Source organism: Orbicella faveolata, unplaced genomic scaffold, assembly GCF_042242905.1.
Source record: "Orbicella faveolata isolate gen_17 unplaced genomic scaffold, um_ofav_v1 contig_1, whole genome shotgun sequence".
Classification (NCBI taxonomy): domain Eukaryota; kingdom Metazoa; phylum Cnidaria; class Anthozoa; order Scleractinia; family Merulinidae; genus Orbicella; species Orbicella faveolata.
The window spans coordinates 22,040,619-22,062,854 of NW_028301536.1; the positions used below are offsets into that span (position 1 = coordinate 22,040,619).

General features: G+C 39.1%; 1 pseudogene across 1 annotated transcript; it reads left to right on the top strand.

The window, feature by feature from the left end:
• The first annotated feature begins 9,568 nt into the window (after positions 1 to 9,568).
• Positions 9,569 to 19,300, top strand: LOC110066469 (insulin-like peptide 01; annotated as a pseudogene). Its single transcript, XR_016209043.1, has 3 exons — positions 9,569 to 10,044; positions 17,717 to 17,894; positions 19,096 to 19,300. The product of XR_016209043.1 is annotated as an insulin-like peptide 01 (transcript).
• Positions 19,301 to 22,236: the final 2,936 nt, after the last annotated feature.

The following is a 22,236-nucleotide window of genomic DNA, read 5'->3' on the forward strand; positions in this document are numbered from 1 at the left end:
TAACCCTTTTTCAATGGTTTTTGTTCAAGATTATATTTATAGGAATTCCAGAATGACTTATATTGTCTTCAGTGTTAAGGCTAACAATTGTTTTAAAAGAATTATGGATAATTTCGCCCACCTAACCAGTTGTTTATTCGTGATTATGACCTGTTCTTACTTTCCAACACGTTTCAGGTACACAGCAATTACTGCCACGCTCATTGTCCCATAATCGCTCATCGAGACTCGTGTAACCTGCGGTTTTCTTGTGTATTTAGAGTTTTTTTTTTTTCATTTTCATCACAAGCCGCGAGTAATTTTCTCGAGATACCTACTTCACTTGTTTCAAAATTAAAAGTCGTTATTGGCTGTTAATGTTAATGTAAACGTAATTCAAGAAGAAATTCTGAATAGTTCAGGCTTCAGGAGCCGTTAACCCAATAAGTGAACTCGAAACTTGTTTGAACGTAAAGTTGTTTTGTAGTGAAGTTCTCACCTTAATCCGTTAATTGGCGTGCGTTGTCCGGTCCGGTCCATGTATTCTCTGTTTACGAAATCAACTCATTCAGTTAAACACACAGGTGACGAGAGAAAAGACCTGAAATAATCAGCTAGGCCTACCAACTTGATGTTCCTTCAAATTCTCAGAACTGCTCCAAAGAAATAATTCAGAGTTAGTAATAAGAATTAGTATTTTTAGTTGGATATTAATTTCATTCTCAGCGAGGCATGATTTAGCAATGCTACCGATTCATAGTAACACCTCTGGTTCAAGGCCACTGAAAAGTTTCTACGACAAATAAAAGATCACACTCTTTTCATTAATCTCCTCCATCCCGTTTTTAATTGCAGCTCCTTGTTAAGTGAGCGACGCGTTAATTAATTCTTGGTTACAACTTTAAGCTTGGCGTCTTTCAAAAGTTGTGCTTTAAAGTTAACACCGTAACTGACCTAAATACATGGCCTCCAGCGGTGACATCAAGTGGTAGGCTTAAAATAACCTCCAATCCTTTGTTGCTATAGTCAGAGAGTTCTTCTTTTTTTTCTTTTTACCATAATACCATGTTGTTGCATTGCTTGTGGCTTTTGTTAATAGACACCTATTGTAAATAACAGTGTTTTCCGTGTTGCCAAAATCATAATTTGTACTTTTCTTGAAGATTTCACCTCGCACTTCTTAGTAATCAATATTTTAAAGGTTTCTACACTTCTCGATGATTAACAGGAGGAAGCAGTTAACGATGGTACACGTGTCATCGCCGGCTAAATCCGGCGCAGGTTAATTACGTTTCATCGCATTTAAAGCGCAGTTCGATCGAGTTAACATCACCACACTTTGGTGTTGTTTTCATCACATCTCGTTCAGACTGGCCCACAGTCTCGTACCGTTCTCACCATAAGCGTACATCAGTTTGATATTTCTGCTCCAAGGTTAGTATTTGGCATGTTTACACGGGCATGCAATAATAGCTGAAGTGTTTGAAACAGACTCTCTCAGGTCCTCCTGCGGCCTTTTCTTTTCGCCCTATCCCTCATCAGCAGGGTATCGACCACGCCCCAAATTAAACGTGAAATTTCCTCGTTATTATCTCGTCTTCCACCACTTCCTCTACAACCGTCACAACGCAACCAGCTTAAGCTGCTTTGGTTTGTTTTCACCTTGTGATCTGCATTGTTACTGAATTACGTCCCTTACTCTGTAAAGAAACGATTTCGAAACACATGAAACAAGAACTATTAGTATTGGAAACCGACGTTTCGGGGCATCTTGCGCCATTATCAAGGTTACATAATTAAAGATAAATAGCGGTTTGTGATGAGGCTAAGTTGAAGCGAATTTGCATAAGAGAGTGCCAAGCTAATTACATGAATACTTTAGCACGAAGAGAATCAGACTGTACATTCAGTGCTGGGTTAAGATCTTGAATACAAAGCATTTCATTAACAAGGCAGTCAAATTTGTCCGTGAATTTCTTGATTACACTTAAGCGTGCTAAGAAATTGGTCGGAACAGCACTGTTATGTTCTTTGGAATAATGTTTGTAAATAGATGACGCCTTTTGACGGTGTCCCTCAACTCGTGTGTGAAGGTGGCCCTTTGTGTACCCAACATAACCTGCATTATGTAACCTTGATAATGGCGCAAGATGCACCGAAACGTCGGTTTCTATCACATATTTCTTGTTTCATGTACTCTGTAAAGCTTGTATTTATTTTTAATTTCGTTGCGTTATCTGCGGTGGACTGCCGAGATATATCACGCATGTTGATAACTTATCTTGACCGATTTTTGGTTTTATTGGCACGAGCCTATATCCTTGTGTGTTGATTGAACGTTTGACTCTCCCGTTTCAGTGGGCAGCAAAAATTAGCCGATTCCTTTGATTTTTCATTCTAAATGAGGAGTGCTGGGATTTAAGAGTTTTGGTATATGTGCGGAAAAAAATATGCTTACGTTATGCAACCAGGAAGCTTATTGAAAAGTGAGATCTACTCACTCAGTTTAACATTCTAAAAGCCTCCGACCAAAAGGGGTTTAAACACAAGATTGTCAATTTAGTGATTTCTTGGTATTACCAAATAATTTTTAGCCATGTTTCTCCGATTAACTAAGACGTGTTATCTACCTTCAGTACGAAACTAAACGTCCAGTTTCCTGGGTCACTTCGAAGTCTTGGTCGTCTTCTGTTTTCTGTTGTTCAAGTGAAAAATGTTCCTGAAAGCGAACTGACACCTAGATCTTCACTGTAGAGAAATGTAACTAACTATCCCTTGTTTGCAAGCTCTACCTGCCTCAACAAGTGTGTATGGGTTGTAACCTGAATAAACAAGAGAGATGAGAAACGTTTGTCGCTAAAATGGCAAAGAGAAGTTAAAAAATGCCACAAATTTCCCAAATTGGTGTTTCGCATTTAGACGTTTCATTTAGGTTTTGAGTGCATAGTTGCAATTTTGATAACGTTTAGTTGGACATAAAGCATTTTGGTTGCAATTAAAGAATTTTTTAAAGGGGGCTTAATTAGGGAGAGTGGGTGAAGAGAGAGGGTAGGAATTTGCTTGCTATGAAAAGAAGATAAAAAGGTTAAGACCTAACCGGAAGTAATGGGAACAAGCAAACGTTATATTATGCTGGATATTTGAATAACCATGCAGCTGTGTCGTTATCTAGTTTGAATGACGAAGGAAGTAAGGAGGTATATCATGTGGGGTTAAAATTTATAAAGTCAAAGTAACTGGCGGAAGATTGATGAGTCTGTAACAAAGGGAGGAGGATTTTGCTTCAATTTTAACGTTCTTTTCTTTCGTTTCTACCAAAGCAGTTCTTTTGTAAGGTGTTTCTTAGTTAATTGCATTGCTAAACTTTCCTTGTTCCCCACGTGCCTTAACCGGGACTTTCGTCGGTCTTTGGCTTTGCCCTCTGCCCGAGGTCACCATGCAAAGAAGCGAGATCAAAACATTAGATTATTGCCTCCAAAACTAACCATTCCACCAGGTTGAACTGGACAAATATATTTGTCGTGTCCAACTGTAATCACGCTGATGAGTAAATAAATTTGACTTCAGTCAAACCTCTCGTAAGCGACCACCCGAAATTCCAAGCCTGGTCGAGAGCTTAGACCATATTGGGTCAAAATTTTGCCTCCTTAGCACATGTTAACTGCAAAGACTTTCCCCATATTTTAAATGTTTTTATTCATGCGAAAAGTCAATTTTGAGAAAAAATCCGGTACTTCCCACTGAGAAATTTCCGTCTCTTGTACTTCCCAGGAATGCGATGATGGTACAAGCCCTTATTATCCAATTTACTCTTTATTATCTGTCAAGTGGTCGCTAAAGGGAGGTTAAAATTAGAACAGAATTTTAAACTTTTAGCTCTAAGAGTGATCGCGGTCGCTTACGAGAGGTGGTCGCTTACAAGGGGTTCCAAATATAGTGATTTAACTGGGAAACGTTTGGTATTTTGGAAAACTGGTCGCTGAGGAGAGGTGGTCGCTTACGAGAGGTGGTCGCAACCGGAGGTTAGACTGTATACTGTATGACCTGGCACAAAGCTCGACTGTAAGATGAGTCCGCCGGGGTTCCAAATTTACTAACTCGTTATCACGTTAGGGGCGGAGTAGCGGGAATCAGAATACGCTAAGTATAGGTAATCATACGGTTTCGAGTTCTCACAAGTGCAAATGAACTCCAAATTGAAAGAGAAAAACCGTATGATTATTTATTAATAATATAAACATGAAAAAATTCGCGCGGAGGAAGTGCCGGAAGAACTTTCTTGAAGCCTTTTTTTCTCATTTGAGAAAACTTTTTTCAAAGTTTCAGCACAAAATTTTCGTCATCATGTTACGTGATATCATTTTCTTAGAAAAGTTCCTATTGTCTTTCAGTCAATCATAATCCAGAATTTCGATGTGTAATTTGCACTGGTGTTACACATTTTGCATTGATGTTACACTTTTTGCACTGGTGTTACACTTGAACTGCACTGCTCTTAGCCAATCAGACTCGAGTAATTTTTTTATGTGTATTATTATCCGGTTTATCTTCAAACTTTCCATGATCCGATCAACGTGTGTTGATATTAGTGCGTGTGGTTGAGTGATGCCGTGTTGCGGGAGTGTTGCAATTATTTCGATTCCTTTCCATCCTTGCCGATATTCGGAAGCGTTTTAGGAGGGTGGTAAAGGGGGGGTATAGATCACGTTTCACGGAAAATAAAGCAGCCCTTTCACAATTCACGAAAAATACAACATTGGCATTTCACGCTTCACGGAAAATAAAAGAGATCGTTTTGGGAAATCACGGTTCACGGCGACTATGGAAATCACGATTCACGAGGAAAAAAATGGCTATTTCGCATTTCACTGGAAATAAAAAGGGCCGATTACGGGTCACGAAAATACCCTTTACCACCCTCTTTTAGCAGATTCTACTGAATTATGTGCGGTTTCAAACCTCGGCTTGATCGCTATCTTTATAATCAACCGGTTATTAAGAGTCCCTGTCCATAAAAATGGAAAATAACTCGGCAAGGGTCGAAAATTCGATTTCCCTCATATTTTCATGGTAGATAGGCTAGGGCATGACAAAAACTACTGGATAGTTTTCTTGGCAAAATATCCTTTTATTTCAAAGAAATATGCAAATTACCAAATTCCGTTAAAATCGTCATTTAACGCACCATTTTTTTTACACAAGTTTGAGAGCCTCGCATGCAAAACCACATCATTCTTCCGTCTTTGAAACACTCAAATATTTTTGTGCAATGTTTAAATGTGTACTGGGTTGATTTTAGGGAATGTTGCGTTGTCTTTTTGGGTGCAAAATAATTAAATTTCGAAGACATGTATTTCATTCACTTAAAAGTACTTCGTGAATAAAATTAATTTTCACCATGTGCGAAACCTTCAAATGGATCAAGCTTCTGGTGGTTGAATCGCAGAAGGATGGTCTACAGACTCCTGCAAAAAATTTTTTTGGGCAAATGATTGTGAGCGACGCGAGAGCTTTTCAAAGTACGTCAAAAATGCAAATATTTGACCATCCGTCATCAAATTTCAATTTACGGGTTAGACGTATATTTTAGCATGCGCCACATGACTTGACGTCTGTTAAGTTGAAATAGACACAGAGCTGATAATTTCGAAATATTCTAACCTCATTTACTGTAAAAGGCAGGTCCAAAGCCGATTTGACGTGTTTCTCTCACTATTCGTCGCACGTAAACTAGAAGTTTGCTTTTGTTTACATAACGTCCGATGTACATCGCCAACTGTCAACTTATTTAACGGTCGAATACCATGAATCTGTGACCTTCTTTCGACACATATGATCACCGCTGCATCTAAGTCAAAAACGACTAAGTCAATTGTAGATAGTTGCTTGCTTTGCGCTACACCAAAACATTACGTTTGATCATCATGGTTTGATGGCTTGAATCCTTGCTTGCAGCGGTTCCTTGTTCGTCACGCAATGCTGTGATTCCATTTTAGGGGGTAGGGGTAGGACAATTTCTATCCTAATGCGTAAGGCTCCGTAAGGCTTTGAATCACTGGGAGCACACAATCGTGTTGAGTAGGAAGAGATTGAATTAAGAAATGAAAAGAATGAATAATTTACCATTGCCCCTGTTGTTATCTTTTACCCGACCACCGCTACCTACATGCCCTGCGTAATACTGCAACGCTCAACTCAAACCTAGGTCTTTTCGCGCCATGCAATTATTTTTGGTTTCCATGTAATACAGTGGGCTACCCTCGGGGAAATGGGTGGTGACCGCTTAATGGAGCTAGCCGCTTAAATAGAGGTTGGTGTACCTTGAATGTTTAATTTTTCACTTTCGGGCTATAAATTTCTTGGCGAACATGGAGTCAATTCAAGACAATCATGATAGACGTGTGTTTGAATTATCACTTGTCATGCACCTTCAATTTCAGACTCTTATCCGCCATCGCCCTTTCCAAAACAAAGTTCTTAAATTTTAGGGTGGCCGCTTAATAGGGGTAGAGACAATAATGAAACCCTTATCGGAATGACCAAATGGTGGCCGCGGAGGTAACCGGTCAATAGGTGTTTTATTTACAATATTTTGCTGACGATAATTTTGGGCGGTATTGACAACAGTCCACTTTTTTCTGTTACATACCAATGCCTCACCACTAAGCAAACAAAATACGCCAAATAAAATGGCATGGCCAGGGCTATTTACTCACGTAACTACTAATTAAATTTAGTCTGTTTTTCTCACGAATTAGACACGTTGTGATTTCCTATTTTTATTTCAGCTAGTTCTTGCTTCATTGATCTATTCTTGGTTTTCATGTGACGTAGTCATATTCCAAAATTAGAAATTATCCTTCCTTCTGAGGTTTTAGTTTCATCAGATAAAAGGCCCTGTAGGAACGTGACGTTTGGCAATGTTTTAGCTCGACAGAGTTCTTCTTTTTGTAACAGAGCACTCCAAGCTTTTGCGTTGCGTGACATGAAAATGGCGGCCAGAAAAGACTGTCGCGTAGGTCAAAAGACGAGTTATCGCTTTAGTTTTTGTTAAATAAACGGTGCTTGCACTAGAAGAAGCATTTATTTCAATGTGTCGGAGCACTAGAGTAAAAATGTTCGTTTCAATAGCAAAACTCAAGGACGGATGTTTTTGTTATTTTACGGTCGCCATGTTTGTGCCCCTCCGAAGGGCACAAACATGGCGTCTCCATACAAAGCTCTATAAATTTGGATGACACGCTTCTGCGAATAACGGGCGAATGAACAACAGCAGAAACCTCATTCTTGGCGAGGTTGTTTATATAGCAATCATCTATCATATCCTAGATTCTTGAATTTATTTATTGAATGGTTACGATTTTTAGTTTTGATCACATGACTGGTGAAAACCAAGAATAATTTGCTTATGGCGATTTTCTTAAAATTCTAGTGAGTACAGGCACTAGCTTTATCAGCTGTTGTCTGAAACGTCAGAACGTACAACAAACGTGATTTGGACCGACGCCACATACACTATAGAACACGATTTTATAAATATACACATATTATTATATATATGAACAAACAGATGAACAATGATTAAATTGTTTCACTTATCCTGAGAGTACTCTATACAAAATAGATCAAAATGTGCAGCGTATGCCGTGACAGCATTGCGTGACGAACAAATAACGGCTGTAAGATTGTGCTGCGCCGACACGCTTATCAGCAATGGTCAGCAATCGATCAAACCCAATATTTTGGCGAAGCGTAAAGCAAATGACTCAGCCGTCTTAGACTTAGATGCAGATTCATAGTATTCGACCAATAATAGGTTGACAGTAGGCGATGTACATCGGACGTTAACCTTGTGTAAACAAAAGCAAACTTCTGCTTTATGTGCGACGAATGGTGAGAGATCCACTAGAAACTCGTCAAATCGGCTTTGGACCTGCCTTTTACAACAAATAAGGTTAGAATATTTCGAAATTATCAGCTCTGTGTCTATTTCAACTTATTATAGGTCAAGTCGTGTGGCACATGCTAAAATATACGTCTAACCCGTAAATTGAAATTTGACGACGGATGGTCAAATATTTGCATTTTTGACGTACTTTGAAAAGCTCTCGCGTCGCTCACAATCATTTGCCCAAAGAAATTTTTGCAGGAGTCTGTAGACCATCCTTCTGCGATTCAACCACCAGAAGCTTGATCCATTTGAAGGTTTCGCACATGGTGAAAATTAATTTTATTCACGAAGTACTTTTAAGTGAATGAAATACATGTCTTCGAAATTTAATTATTTTGCACCCAAAAAGACAACGCAACATTCCCTAAAATCAACCCAGTACACATTTAAACATTGCACAAAAATATTTGAGTGTTTTAAAGATGGAAGAATGATGTGGTTTTGCTTGCGAGGCTATCAAACTTGCTTAATAAAATGGTGCGTCAAATGACGGTTTTAACGGAATTTGGTAATTTGCATATTTCTTTGAAATAAAAGGATATTTTGCCAAAAAAACCATCCAGTAGTTTTTGTCATGCCCTAGCCTATCTACCATAAGAATATGAGCGAAATCGAATTTTCGACCCTTGCCGCGAAATTAAGAATTTGTCTGATTTTTACAGGCAGGCACTCTTGAGGGTAAAACTAACTGTAGAAAGATGCGTTTGGAAAACAAAGAAATCCGTCATGATTATCTTGATAAATATCTTGGTATTGATAGATCGTTGACAAACCTTGCAATGTTCGACTTTTGGAACAATGAACTAAAAGCAATTTTTAAAATAGCGTCTCAGCCGACAGTGTGTTTTTAAGTATTTAAGGTACTTTCTATAAACTCACAAAATCAAATCACATGTTATTTATTTTAAATCGTACATTGTCAACTTAAAGGTTTCTTATTATTAACATTCATAGCTTTGACATTGTCAAATTTATTGTTTTTATTTTTGACTTGAAATGTCATTTGGAGTACTTTTTCCTTTTTAGAATTAGTGTGATTTAACAATGTTTGTAAACCTGTCCTATTTTCTTTGAGATGCAAGTAGCTATAGCCATTTGGATTTTGGACCATCACGGATTGTCGCTGGGTTAAAAAGCGTCTATTCCAACGTTATCAAGTATCCTGTGAGACACTTTTCGTACCTCAATGTTAAAACCACCGACGGAATTAGATATCTATTGTGCGATTTATTGTTTCAAGTAACAGAGACGCATTATTTTTTTGCGATGGCGACTTCACGGCCAAGGCAAATTTGCCATCAATTTGTTTGAACTATATTTCTATAAGCCACTATTCAAGTCTTAACAACTGTGAAGGCAGCTTTGATTAAAAGCTTTACTGTTTGTTTTGCTCTCATGATGTGATGATCACAATCTGACATGGTATTTGCTTTCTCCGGCACCTGCCTTTTCAATATCACTTAAAACTACTTGATCAGTATACTATTTCTCTATACGATGTTTGTAAATTTTCAAGCAAACAGGTAGTGAGAATTGAGTTAGTTATCAACTGTACTAGGAGTTACTGTCTTGATGTGCCGCCAGAATCTCAGAACTAACCTTTATGGCTTTGTGTAGCGATCAGTAAAGAGAAGTAGTATTTCTATCTTTGAACTGGAAGGCTTCAGCACCAGGCGGTAGCATAACGCGAAATAGACGCTATTTTTCGTGTATTTCTTCAAAAAGAACCGAGTTCCTAAGCTTCATTTGTACGTGCTTACTTTGCACTTCCTTGGCCGTTCCAATTCCTTATTTTGCCAGTTCCATTAATTCGCGGCGAGAGCTCTGTATCACACACCAACCTATAACCTCGATATTAAAACGTACGATTTTAAACTGACCTCAAAAACATCCGCAAAGAAAATCGATTTTGCAGTGTGACGGATGGCTGAGTGTCATGTTCGGATGTGCTTTGTTTACTTTTCTTCCCTTTAAAAGACAAGGTACTCTGTCATTCAACGAAGGCAAGACTATATTTCGTTGAATTTTGTTCCTTACCTGTTTTCAGTTATATCAAGCTTTTGTGAGATAACAATCACCAACAGACCGGCCAGAGCTACACAGAGCAAGCCAAAGTAAGTGCATTTACTATATAAGTGATTTCATAAATCAGCCAGTTCCAAAATACCCACATTTTTAGCTCTGACGCTCCGAGAAGTGTAAGTACCACGAGCACTAAGGAAGGGAAATCTTGACAATTATTTCTAAGAATCGCAGTCTGGAATTCAATGGGTGTGTTATTTCAGGCGGAGACTTCGTCGCTTCACAAATCCCAATCCAAGACAAGTAAACCATAAAACGATTTAAGGAGTGAAGTCTCTTTTTAGATACGTTTAGTTTTATGGTTACGAGTTGGTGAAGGTTGTCCAAATTTCTTGGGATGCATGTTTCTTGGGTTTTAGTTCCTTAAGTCCTGACTCCATTTTTTCGTCTTAACCGCCTAGACATCATAAAAGTTACTGGTTATGCCTATCTCATGGTAAGAGAGGTCATCTGTTGTATAAGAATTTAGAAATACGTTAGAAATACTTAAATACGTTCGTTTCGCGAATGAGCTAAATATTATCGACATGACTATTCAAGAGAATTTTAATTATCCTGAGTTGAGCTACGAAGCAACTACGTTGGTGAACTGCTTTATTAATATGTAGCTTAGTGGTGCAGGAATGAAATATCGTTTAAATAAACTTGTGTAATTGAATTTTATATATGTCTTTCAACTTGAATACGTGTTAGCCAAATGTTGCTTTATCAGATGTCGGCTTAATATAAACGTTTTTCGTTTTATTGAATTGTCGGATTGCCTCGTGGCTGCGGGAAAAGTATTGTGAACAGACCTTCTATAAATATGAAGGTGTGATCTATAATATCAGGTTCCCCATTCCACGGAATTTGTCATCATCTGCCAGACTAAAAATCTACATAATCTTTTGTAGTTTAATACTCCATCTTTTTTGAGCGGTTTGCAGATTTTTTTCTTCAGCTTCTTCTTACTTCGTTTTCTAGAATTTGCGTAGCACTGCTCGACTGAAAAAAGTGTCGAGTTTATGAAGGGGTTTCTAGTTGGATAGATTCACAGCCATCTCCCTTCGTGGTGCTTCGTTTAAGGTCTAACATTAAAAATGGAATTCCGGTGATAAAATTCGTTTTTCATGACTATTTGCTAATGAAGTCCTGAAATGACAAAAATTAGCCGTTGTTTCGCGAGAGCTCTTTAATCGAAACATTGTCTTACTTTAGAGCCGTTTTCACTAGACCCTTTTAGCTTGAGCGGTTTGTTTATCCATTACAGACCACGCCATATTCTCTATTTAAAGGATGTTTACATATCCATCGAAAAATTATTCATTTATATACACGCGACTATTTCAAAATTGAAAGCAAGAATTCTAATCATCACATGGTCTGAAATGGGGCAACAAACCACCCCAGCTAAAAAGGTCTAATGAGTGTCGTAAAACCAAAAGCAAAGTAATCACTCTAACCAGTCACAGGCCATGTAGCTGACGCAAAGCGCGGGAATATGAGTGCGAGCCAGTCATGATTGGTTTTGGTTTTACTTCTGGTTGGATGAATAAATGGCGCGAGTAATTTAAGCCAATCGCATAGCGTAGCAATGCAAAACCAATTACTTTCGACACTCAATAGAAAACCGCTCTAATTACACTATTAATGGCTTTTTCTCCTGTTTGTTACTCCTCGATGGCGACCATTAGGTCTTCAGTTCGTTGATGAAACGTTAGAATATTGATATAAAACTGGTTGACACGGAATTTAATTATTTCGCGTCATAAGGGGAACCCATTAAGTCTCTGACTTTAAAGAAAACAGTAGCTAATATAAATCTGCTTATCAGTTTAAACGTCAGTCGTACCGCCCATCGTTGAAATATAGATACAAATCTTTTGATTTATTCTCGCATTTTTATCCAAGGAAAAAAAAAAGAGAGAGAATAGTTTTTTCATTATATTAGTGTTTGAACTCTCCAGGAAGACTACCAAGGCTCAAAATTAATATCTGCGTTTGGACAACCACAGACACAAAGATCTAATTATCTTAATTTTTCGTAGAGCCATTTTTTCTCTCGCGTTTGGCAGTGCGTAATCGAGAAAGTGGTTAGTTTCTATAAAAACTGGTTTGCTGTGTTGGTGGGCAAATGAGACATTTCGGTCGTCGATTACCAACTTGACGTTGATAAGGGTAATACATAAATAACTGATCATGACTTTTTGGTTCGCTTTGACGGAATATCAGGCGAGTTTGGATGAACAATGATTCGTATATTGGCAAGATACAGTCTAGACAAACATCCATGGCGAGACCCAACAAGCCTGAACGTGTACTCAAGAGTGTAAGGTTAAGTCTGCATACAAGCCAAATAGCCCATCAGGTCCCAGCTTATCCCGGTTTCCGCGCGTATGATGAAGCGACTTGGAGTATTTCTACTCCGCCCTGGATGGAATGCTAGTCCATGCCATCGCAGGGTTACCCCGGCATTAAGTTCGCCGGTACCCATTTATACGCCCGGGTGGAGAGAGGCACCGTGAGAGTAAAGTTTCTTGCACAAGAACACAACACAGTGACCCCGGCCCGGGCTCAAACCCGGACGGCTCGCTCGATCCGGAGACGAGCGCACTAACCATGAGCCAACCGCGTCTCCTCAAAAGCGTAAGACTAGGTATTTACCATTACCCAAATTTGGCCTAGGGACCTTTAGATTGGACTACGAGTTCGAGATTGAGTACGAATAGGACTTTCGAAATAAAACCAGTGACGTTTCCAGAGCCCTTGCTCTTCATGTCGGTTTTAGGTAGAGAGGGTAGCTCATGGGATGAGATGGGTATGTGACGTGATAATGTGGAGCTTGTGAACTGGTAGCGAGGAGCTCCGGAGGCCCGAAGGCCCGCCAAGTGGAACACATACTCATACAAGAAAGAAAAAGAGACCCATGAATTGATTTTCTTATGATTCTCATGGCTAGCGGTATTGCTCGTTCTCACAAGATGGCGGCCATACTCCGGGTGTCTGGAAAACCCGAATAGCGAATAGCGAATAGTCGTGAATAGTGCGAATAGTCTCGAATAGTGCGAATAGTGGCGAACAGTCGCGAAAAGTGGTGAATAGTGATGAATAGTCGCCAATAGTCACCGCTTTAGATCTAATATCCAGCGTTAATTAATTATCCAAATAAGCAACAGAGTTTCAGTGAATTTATTACCTTTTCTTCTCCGGACTCAGGCTGGTAGGCTGTCCATCGCCGACATTAAGAAAACAGAAAACAGAAAACACAAGGGTATCCTAATAAAGACGTATTTACGCTTTTGCAGCGGTTAAAACAGAAGAAATTACGTTTAGAAACACCTTTTGTCCTGATTTGCGTCTGTGCTTTCTAGAGGAAAAATCCCATCCTAAGGTGCTACGAGGTTAACTGCGAGATACTGGGTACCCTATTTGTTACTATTTGCCACTATTTGCCACTATTCGCCACTATTCGCACTATTCGTACTATTCGCTTTCGCTATTCGGGATTATTCGCTGTTCGCTATTCGCGACTATTCGCTATTCGCTATTCGGGGTTTCCAGACACCCCTTTCTGAACACTGAGCGTATGCATATTATTTCACTCTGATGATGATCAAACAGATCGATAAAGTTAAGACTCAATTTAAACAGCTTTTTACCTTGAAGTTTTACATTTGTCTTCTTTATTTATTGTCTATAATATCACAATTTCTTGACTTTATCCACTGAATAGTTTTTGATTTTATTTTTTATTGCATGACAATGCACACACTCTATAGGTTACAGAGAAATGCTGCCTTGGTTTATAGCGGCCCTCTTTGATATTGGGCATCCATGTTATGGGCAATTGACAACTGTCAAAACAAGGTATCCGGTGACCAGTTTCGCGTGACCACATCGGGAGCTCAAAATTAGGGTGATGGACAAAACACTGACCCCCAGTCCATGGACTACCCTAATGGACTAACCAAATGGACTACCCTAAAATGGACTACCCCTTAAAAATACTATTTCAGAAGAGTGGCATGTTAAGAAGCTGCGATTATATACTTACACTGCACGGAGGATGCTTTTCTTTTCGTTCTGCATCGCCTTCAGTCGCCATTTTGAATAAATATACTGAATAACCGCTGCACACAAAAAGCGTAGACTCATATCAAATCAAATATCTTGCTCCCATGTGATTTACAAAACTCATCAAAGTCTTCATCTGAGGATTAATTCAAATATACGTACAATCAACAACGTCCAGTTGTAACTCAAGTTATAGCCTGCAGTACAGGCGGATTAGCGGGCTCTAGCGTGATACACGAGCGCGAAGTGCGAGGCGAGATTTTTCTCGCCTCGCGCTTTGCGCGCGCTCATGTATCGCGCTAGAGCCCGCTAATCCGCCTGTACTGCAGGCTACTCAAGTTATAAGATGGAAACAGATTTTGTTATTGAAGGTGTTACCTGAGCTGTCCATGCTGGCATGTGCTGCTGACACTTCGAGTGGCTTGAATCTACGCGTTTTCTGTTCAGCGGTTGTTTTATTCAGTATAGTTATTCAAAATGGCGGCTGAAGGCGATGCGGAACGAAAAGAAAAGCATCCTCCGTGCAGTCTAAGTATATAATAATAATAATGATAATAATAATATAATAATAAACGAATCTTTAGACAGGATTAACCCATCAGTACTATAAAGTACTGTTATCAAAGGGTTCCTGTAAGATTTAAAAATTTAAAAATTTAAAAAAGGTAAAAAGTTAAAAAGGCAAAACTACGTACATTGGAAAACATATAAAAACTCACGATTAAAAGTTACAAGTAAAAACGTTCGTTGGCCTTTTGCCTAAATAAAAGCCTAGAGTTCAGAGTTCTTATGTCCGCCGGTAAACTGTTAAAAATTGAAGCCCCTAAAAACGAAAAACTCCGACGGCCAAACTCCAAGTTCATTTTCGGCAGTTCGATCGAGGAAAATCTATTTCTTGTGTTGACATTGTGACTTGCCCTTGTAAAATAGTTCTTAAAAGGCGTACATACATTTCCAATTAGACAATCAAAAACATACAGACAGACTTTTCTTTTCAAATAATTGTCAACTGATGGAATACGAATGACAGTCTTGTTTTGCAGTCAGTGAGGAAATGCAGCTTAGTCCACGATGTTCGAGGTTGCGAATTAGTTGCCTGCGCGTATTTGAATAGCTTAGTGTGATTAGACTACAATAGGTAAAAACAGGCATAATCATAGCCCTGTAAATGCTTTCTGCAGCTGCACAAGTAATGGAAGAACGAATTTTCCGCAGTAGAGTGTCTCTCCCGGCCGCTTTCCTGTAGGTTTTGTCGAAATGGGTTTCAAAACTCAATGTAGGATCTAAATGGACACCCAAGTACTTGTAGGTTGTTGTGCTGTTTGTATGTAATCCATTTACCGTCAGATTGAGCTGTTTACCTTGGAGACGACTCAACCTTTGTGCAGTTCCGAAGATCATCGCCTCTGACTTCCCTTTTTTGAGATTTATGATCAGTTCATCCTTGCGAAACCAAGTTGCCAGATTGTTGATGTCATCATTTAGATTCCTTTCGATAACATCAAAATTGCTTGAAGAAGTAAAGATTACCGTGTCGTCGGCATACGTGATGATTCTGGATGATTGAAGAGGTTTGTGAACATCAGCAAAATATATATTGAACAGCAGCGGCCCAAGAATGCTTCCTTGTGGAACCCCAGTAAAACCGGGATTGGGCTCTGAAAGAACACCGTTGTATTGCACAGTCTGCTTTCGTAAAAACAGGTAATCTGTGAACCACTTCAGCTCATTGTCACAAATCCCATAAAAGGGCAGTTTGTTTAGTAGGCCTGAATGACTAATGGTATCAAAAGCTTTAGACAGATCAATAAAAACTGCTCCCGATACCTTGCCATTATCAGCTTCTTTCCTTATTATGTCTGTGAAGTATGTAACAGCCAGTTCAGTAGAGCGTTTAGAACGAAAACCAAATTGATTATCAGGAAGGAGGTTATTACTTTCTAGATAGGACACCAGGTGACTATACACCACTTTCTCTAAGATCTTTGATAGGATGGGAAGAAGTGATATTGGTCTGTAATTGCCTATCTCAGTTGAGGAGCCAGACTTAAAGAGTGGTAATACTTTGGCTTCTTTCCATTCAGCCGGAACAGTTCCAGATCTAAGTGATAAATTGATAATGTAGGTCAGCGGCTTTGCTATTACTGAAGCAGCATCTTTCAGCAAGCCAGGTGGAAAGTTACCTAAGCCAGTAGCTCTTTTCCTTTTGAGATTTCTCAGCTCTTTGTAGATTTGCGATTCGTGGACCTCCTTGAACAAAAAGTTTGTTTTATCGCAGCTTCTTAACATACCACTCATCTTAAATAGTGTTTTTTAGGGGTAATCCATTTTAGGGTAGTCCATTAGGGTAGTCCATGGACTGGGGGTCAGTGTTTTGTCCATCACCCAAAATTAGAGTTCATCGAGGTCACGCGTTTTTTCGAAGTTGACCGCTGACCTACTACTGGTTTTCGATTAGATCGCGGACGCATGTCAGGTCAACTTGCTGTTATCAGGGCCGGGTTGTTCGGAAGCCGTTTAACGCTAACCCAGGATTAAAAGTTAACCAAAGTATAATTTTTTCTTGTATACAAATGTTTTTCACTGCTTATATTTTGCCAATTTAGAGATTATTAAAACTCAAAACAGGAGGCAAAACAATATAAACAGAAAATCTCACCGCAAAGTTACAAAACTCAAATCAGAATTCTAACTTATCCTGGGTTAGCTTAATCGGGCTTTCAACAACCCGGCCCAGGAGCTTCGGTTTTAGGCCTGGCTAAATCTATATATTATTAAACTGATGGTACTCGTACTCAAATCTAAAATCCTTTAACTTCCTTCGCTAGGACGATGGGCTCACGCGCGAAATATCGATGATCAAAATAATGGGGACGTTTTGACTTACTTTACTATGTTGTGTTGCATTCAAACTTATGATATTCTGCGGGATGCTAATGTATGTCATGCTGGTATTTTCACCCGGGTCACACTCCATGACACTTTCATGAACTGGCTGCAAAACCGACGTTTTAGAGCCGAGAATAGCATTTTTTGTTGCGGTTTTTCTCTGAGAGAGAAGATAGACAGAGTTGAGATAGATTTGCACTGTCTTTTAACTCTGTCAATCAAACAGTGATTCATGTACCGGTCAAAACCGGCCTTGAGGGAGTTTGATTTCTGGACAGCTTGGAGGCGTCTCCTCTTTTGACGCCAGAAGATTTATTTAAAAAGCCAGAAGATTTTTTTTTTAAAGTTGTTTTTTGTGCATGCCCCACATAAATTTGACTGCAATCTCTCGAGAAACACTCCAGAGAAAGTCATGTGTAATAATAAATAAGAAGCAAATCCAAAATAAAAATTTGCTTTTGTATGCTAATATAAAAAGGCTAACAACTGAGAATACAACTTGCTTACAATATAAGCTGACACTAGAAATAAAATATAAAATGAAGTATAAAGTTAATTCATTTGCCACTTTTTGTGAAAATTTCAGGCTTCGATGGATGAAGTATAGGCTCAAAATGTTAACTTCTGTCTGCCCATGTAAATTAAGTTTGTGTTACGAGTTGTTACAGGCATTAGAGAAGACATCCGACGTGGCACACTCAAAACAAACTATTTTATGCAAGGCTCCTGTGCTAACTGCTAAATTAATTTATTAATTTACAGATGAGACTATTTACATTCCCGTTGTACCTCTTGGTATTGCTTTCTGCGATCACGTGGCAGGTGTGTTGTGAACAGAAAGTGGGTAAAATTCGTCATCTCTGCGGCGGTAGCTTTAGAGTAATATGGGAACAATGCTGTGGGCATCGATGTGGAGTACATGCGCACAAGTGAGCACTTGGTAAGAAATCTAGCGACACAAAATTAATATCTGTTTTCGTCCTATTCTGATGGGAGCTTGTTAGACTGGTTATCTGACTCAACTGGGATCGATGAGCAAGGAGCCTGGACCCACCTTTAGAATCGGTATCATCTAATGGCATTGGCCCTAGATTTCGTTCTTCTGGATCACTTGGCTCTCTTCGGCCAATCAAAGCGCAGCAAGACTAAGCAAATATGGCACGAAAAATGTTATTTGATTGGAATTAATTTTGAAATAATTTCCGTAAAATCAGAGCTTTGAAACATCAAACATATTGAGACATATTGAGACATTTTCCCCTGGTTTTTGATACGTCCTTTGTACCTTCCTTATGACCAAAATTATTTTTGCTATGCACAGTATGAAGCACCCGCATTGTTTATCATAGCGATGGTCATGTGTTATTTATGGCACCATATCGCAAATGTAAACCCTTATTTTCAGGCCATCGTAATTTGATTGAAAGATAACTCAAACAGCGATGATGAACATTGTACACCAACGTATTTTTCCTAAATTTGACGTTTCGTATGCTATACAAACTACCTTTTTAAAAACTGACCGTTACAATTTTTTGAACAATTATATTATCCTTTTTTAGATTCTGGACCTCTAATACTACGATATAAATAGTTCAAAAAAATTGTAACGGTCACTTTTGAAAATGTATTTTCAGCGTACGAAACGTCAAGTTTAGTAAAAATACGTTGATGTGCAATGTTTATCAAGGCTGTTTATTTTATTTTAAACCAAACAACAAAATGTTTCTTAAAAGTCTCCGACTGTCAAAGAATAGCTAATATTCATTGTTTAAGTCGAAAATATCTTAAGAACGTGAAATGAATTCGTAAAAGCTGTCGAAGGAACTCAAAATTTATATAATGAAGTATTAAAACCTAAAACTAACCTGAGGAAAGAAAAAACTTTCAATTTGGACAGAAAAGCCTCCCTACGAAACATAATAACCATGGAAACGACAAGCTACTAGTTCAAGATCTTGGCACACCTAAATTTCCCCGGAATATTTTTAAAAAGAAATTCCACATAAGCTTAATTTGATTCAGTATTGTTCACCTGAATACGACCGTTTTTGTAACAGCATTAGGCCCCCGCGCCTCTCAGCCATAAAAGCCAAACACATTGTTTTATTTTATTTAATCAACTCTCTTTTGATCTTCAGGAGAAACGATGTCGGCTCAAAAAGCCAGTAGTTTTCTTAAGTCTACGTCCAGTCATATGTTAAAGCGAAGATCACTGGATGATGCAGTGGAGGAATGCTGTAATGAAGGCTGCACCATAGAAGAAGTCAGCGAATATAAATGTTAAATAACTGTCAGGTGTACCATAGAGTGTTGCAGTAAAACTATTTTTATTACACCGCTTAATTACGATGTCAGACGTTCCTTTTTCTCACCAGTGGAGTCATACGCTCTTTTTTATTATACCTTTAATTTGTCACTAACCGAGAGAAACTTCGCAAACAAGAACATAACATTTAAAAAATAGATTACATGTACCGTGTTTCTATCGAGTTTTAGTATAAGTCTACTAGCGTTCCATCACGAATGCCGTTCTCTGACTGGCTACGCTACTCCCTATCCTGTGATAGATAAGGAGTAGCGTAGTGTGCGCTTGTTAACAAAAATGACGGCCGCTTCTTGGCGTTTTCGAAGTGTCTGTGACGAGGATTTAGATTAAGTTTTGAACAACTAGTAGATTTATACTTAAACAATTAGATTATTTGCTCTCGATTTCTATCGCGCGACAGTTGACGATGGCGCAGCCCTAGTCAACTACCACGCGATAGAAATCTCCAGCTCATGATCATAATTTAATTGTTTAATAGAAACGCGAGTGGTAGTTTGGGAGACGAGAAATGGTGCGGAACACGAGCCGACAGGCGAGTGTTTCACCAGGGGGGGGGGGGGGGGGACTGCCATGTAAAAAACACGGGGGTGCTCGTCGTACCTCTCAGGGTGTTAAGCCTCAAGCGGTCCACAGCGGGAACTTTTGTGGTATCTTTCAGGGTATTGAGCCGAAAAAAATATGACAAGAGATAATGTGTTATGTGAGAATTGGTACCTCCTAGGAGAGAAAAGAATTTCAAGCCACGCCCACAAAACAGGATCTTGGTAACTCTTAGGGGTTCTTTTCAAAATTTCCGATGAGCAGCCCCGTCTTTTTTGTACGCGTGCGCTACAGTGAAACCTGCATTAAGCGGACCCCATATTAAGTGGACACCCTCTATCAAGTCATTGTGGACACCAGCTTGAGTCCCTAAATTTTCTTCCCGCATTTACTGTAAAACAAACCTCGGACACCTCTGTTAAGCGGAGGCAGACACCAATGGTAAGCCATTTTGTTGTACAAAACCTGCAATAAGTGAGCACTTCAAGGACTTTTTACTTCTAAATGTTCAGCTCAGACTCCTTTAACATTATTCAGCGATGTCGTTTTACAGCTAAGTAGATTATTCTAGATTGATGCATTGACTGATTGGACATTGCGCTATGAGCAGTCTTTGATCTTACACCGTGTTACACTGTGTTAGAAAAGGGTTAATAATTAACTATTATTGCACAATACATTAGAACCAGCTGTTTAGAGCGGACACCCTGTATTAAGTATTATTTCTATCCGTGATAGTTGACGTGAGCTCGAGCTCATAAGCCAGTGTTTAATGATGATCGAGATTCATGATTCCGGTTCGTTTGATTGCACATGATGAGTTGTTGCCCAAAGAAGATTCATCGTTTCCTTTTGTTGCACCATGATCTGAGTGATCTTGGATCATAGATCCTGATCCGGATCATTCCAAAGGAACGCAGGTCAACCTTTTCCCGACACTATTTCCCTTTTTGTTTTGGTCACGCCGAGACAGCCCCAGGGACTAAGAAAGAGCTTATGGGAACCTTGAGATTGGACCGGCGCGGATGTTTTAACGAATTCTTAACAAAATGTAATTAGTAGAGAAAATAAGTGATGGTACGAAAAAAAGAGAGAAATATCCGAGTTTTCCAATGGAAGAAGAGCCGCTAACAAGCGCGTACCAATAACTTGATAATGTATTTCACGTGAAGTGCGCAGGTGCCATTTTCTCTGGGCGCGGTTACCAGCTGCTGTTCGAAAACAAGAGATCACCTCATTTTCTCTTGTCGAAGAGCAGCCCGGATTCAAGTGAGCGGTAGAAATCGAGCCTACATTTTCTCTGCCGTTTCTGTTGTTTTCCTAAGAAAAGGTTCTCTAAGGTTAAGGTACGTTCTGCCTCTGAAAAGGTATTTATATCTTTTATCTTTTATCTCATATTTTGCGTAGATCTTTATTAAGTGTAATAACAAATCGCTGTTTCATTTTGATGAGTCGACTGCTCCGACGTTGGAGCTAAACATTCAAGAGACTGGTGTCTAGTGGCATTGTAAATGGTACAGCGGTATACTTGTGTAACTTGAAATTAAACAATCAATGCAGTATTTATGCCCAAATAAATTTACATGCCACTAGTAACATGGCAGACAATGTTGCTGCTTTGGACACGCAAGAGTAACTAAATGCAGAACTTTAAATTCGAGCTAGTTCGGCGAGTTGGGGTGCAGAAAAACGGGATTTAATAGTGCAAATAACGGCGAGTAGAAAAATGACGATCGCTGCTTCCCAACTAAGACCCCAACTAATTGAACGCCTGGAACAGTCTACAGTAAGATTTTTTCAGTGCGCAGTGTGAGTTCTTTGCCGTAACCACAAACCCAAAACCCTTTCCTTTCCTTCTGATAGAAGAAAACGGTGGCCACGTAGCATAAAAGCCATCTCAGTGTAAAATTGATGTTTTGTTCCTTAAGTTCCTTCAGGCAGTGCCTTAAGCGATTAATTCTTTTCCTGTGTAACACTAAGCCCTCGCTTTTCTTGCGATTTAACTGCTTAATTATGCGCAAACAGAAAACAGGTTAATTGCCTGAAATTTATGACGTTATTTCGTTACGGACATGACTCAAACCACACAATAAAAACAACGGGCTCCACAAGGTTCCTTCAATGTACGTATGCCTCGTTGTTTTCCCCGAGTAGTTGGAGATTTCTCTATGCACTTCTGAAAAACGTGCTCTTCGAACAAATGGTGTTTTATCCATTTTGTCTCAAGTTTAAGTGTTGTCTTTTATCATTCTGATTTAATTTTATGGACCTTTTAACCAGCCTGATTGTAATCTAAAACGAAGGGATAATTGATTTTCAAGTTATGACAAGTCCATCGTGTTGAAGTTTCTCCTTACGCGGCTTAGAACTGATCATTGTTGTTATGGAGTTTAGCAGATCGCCTATAAAGTGG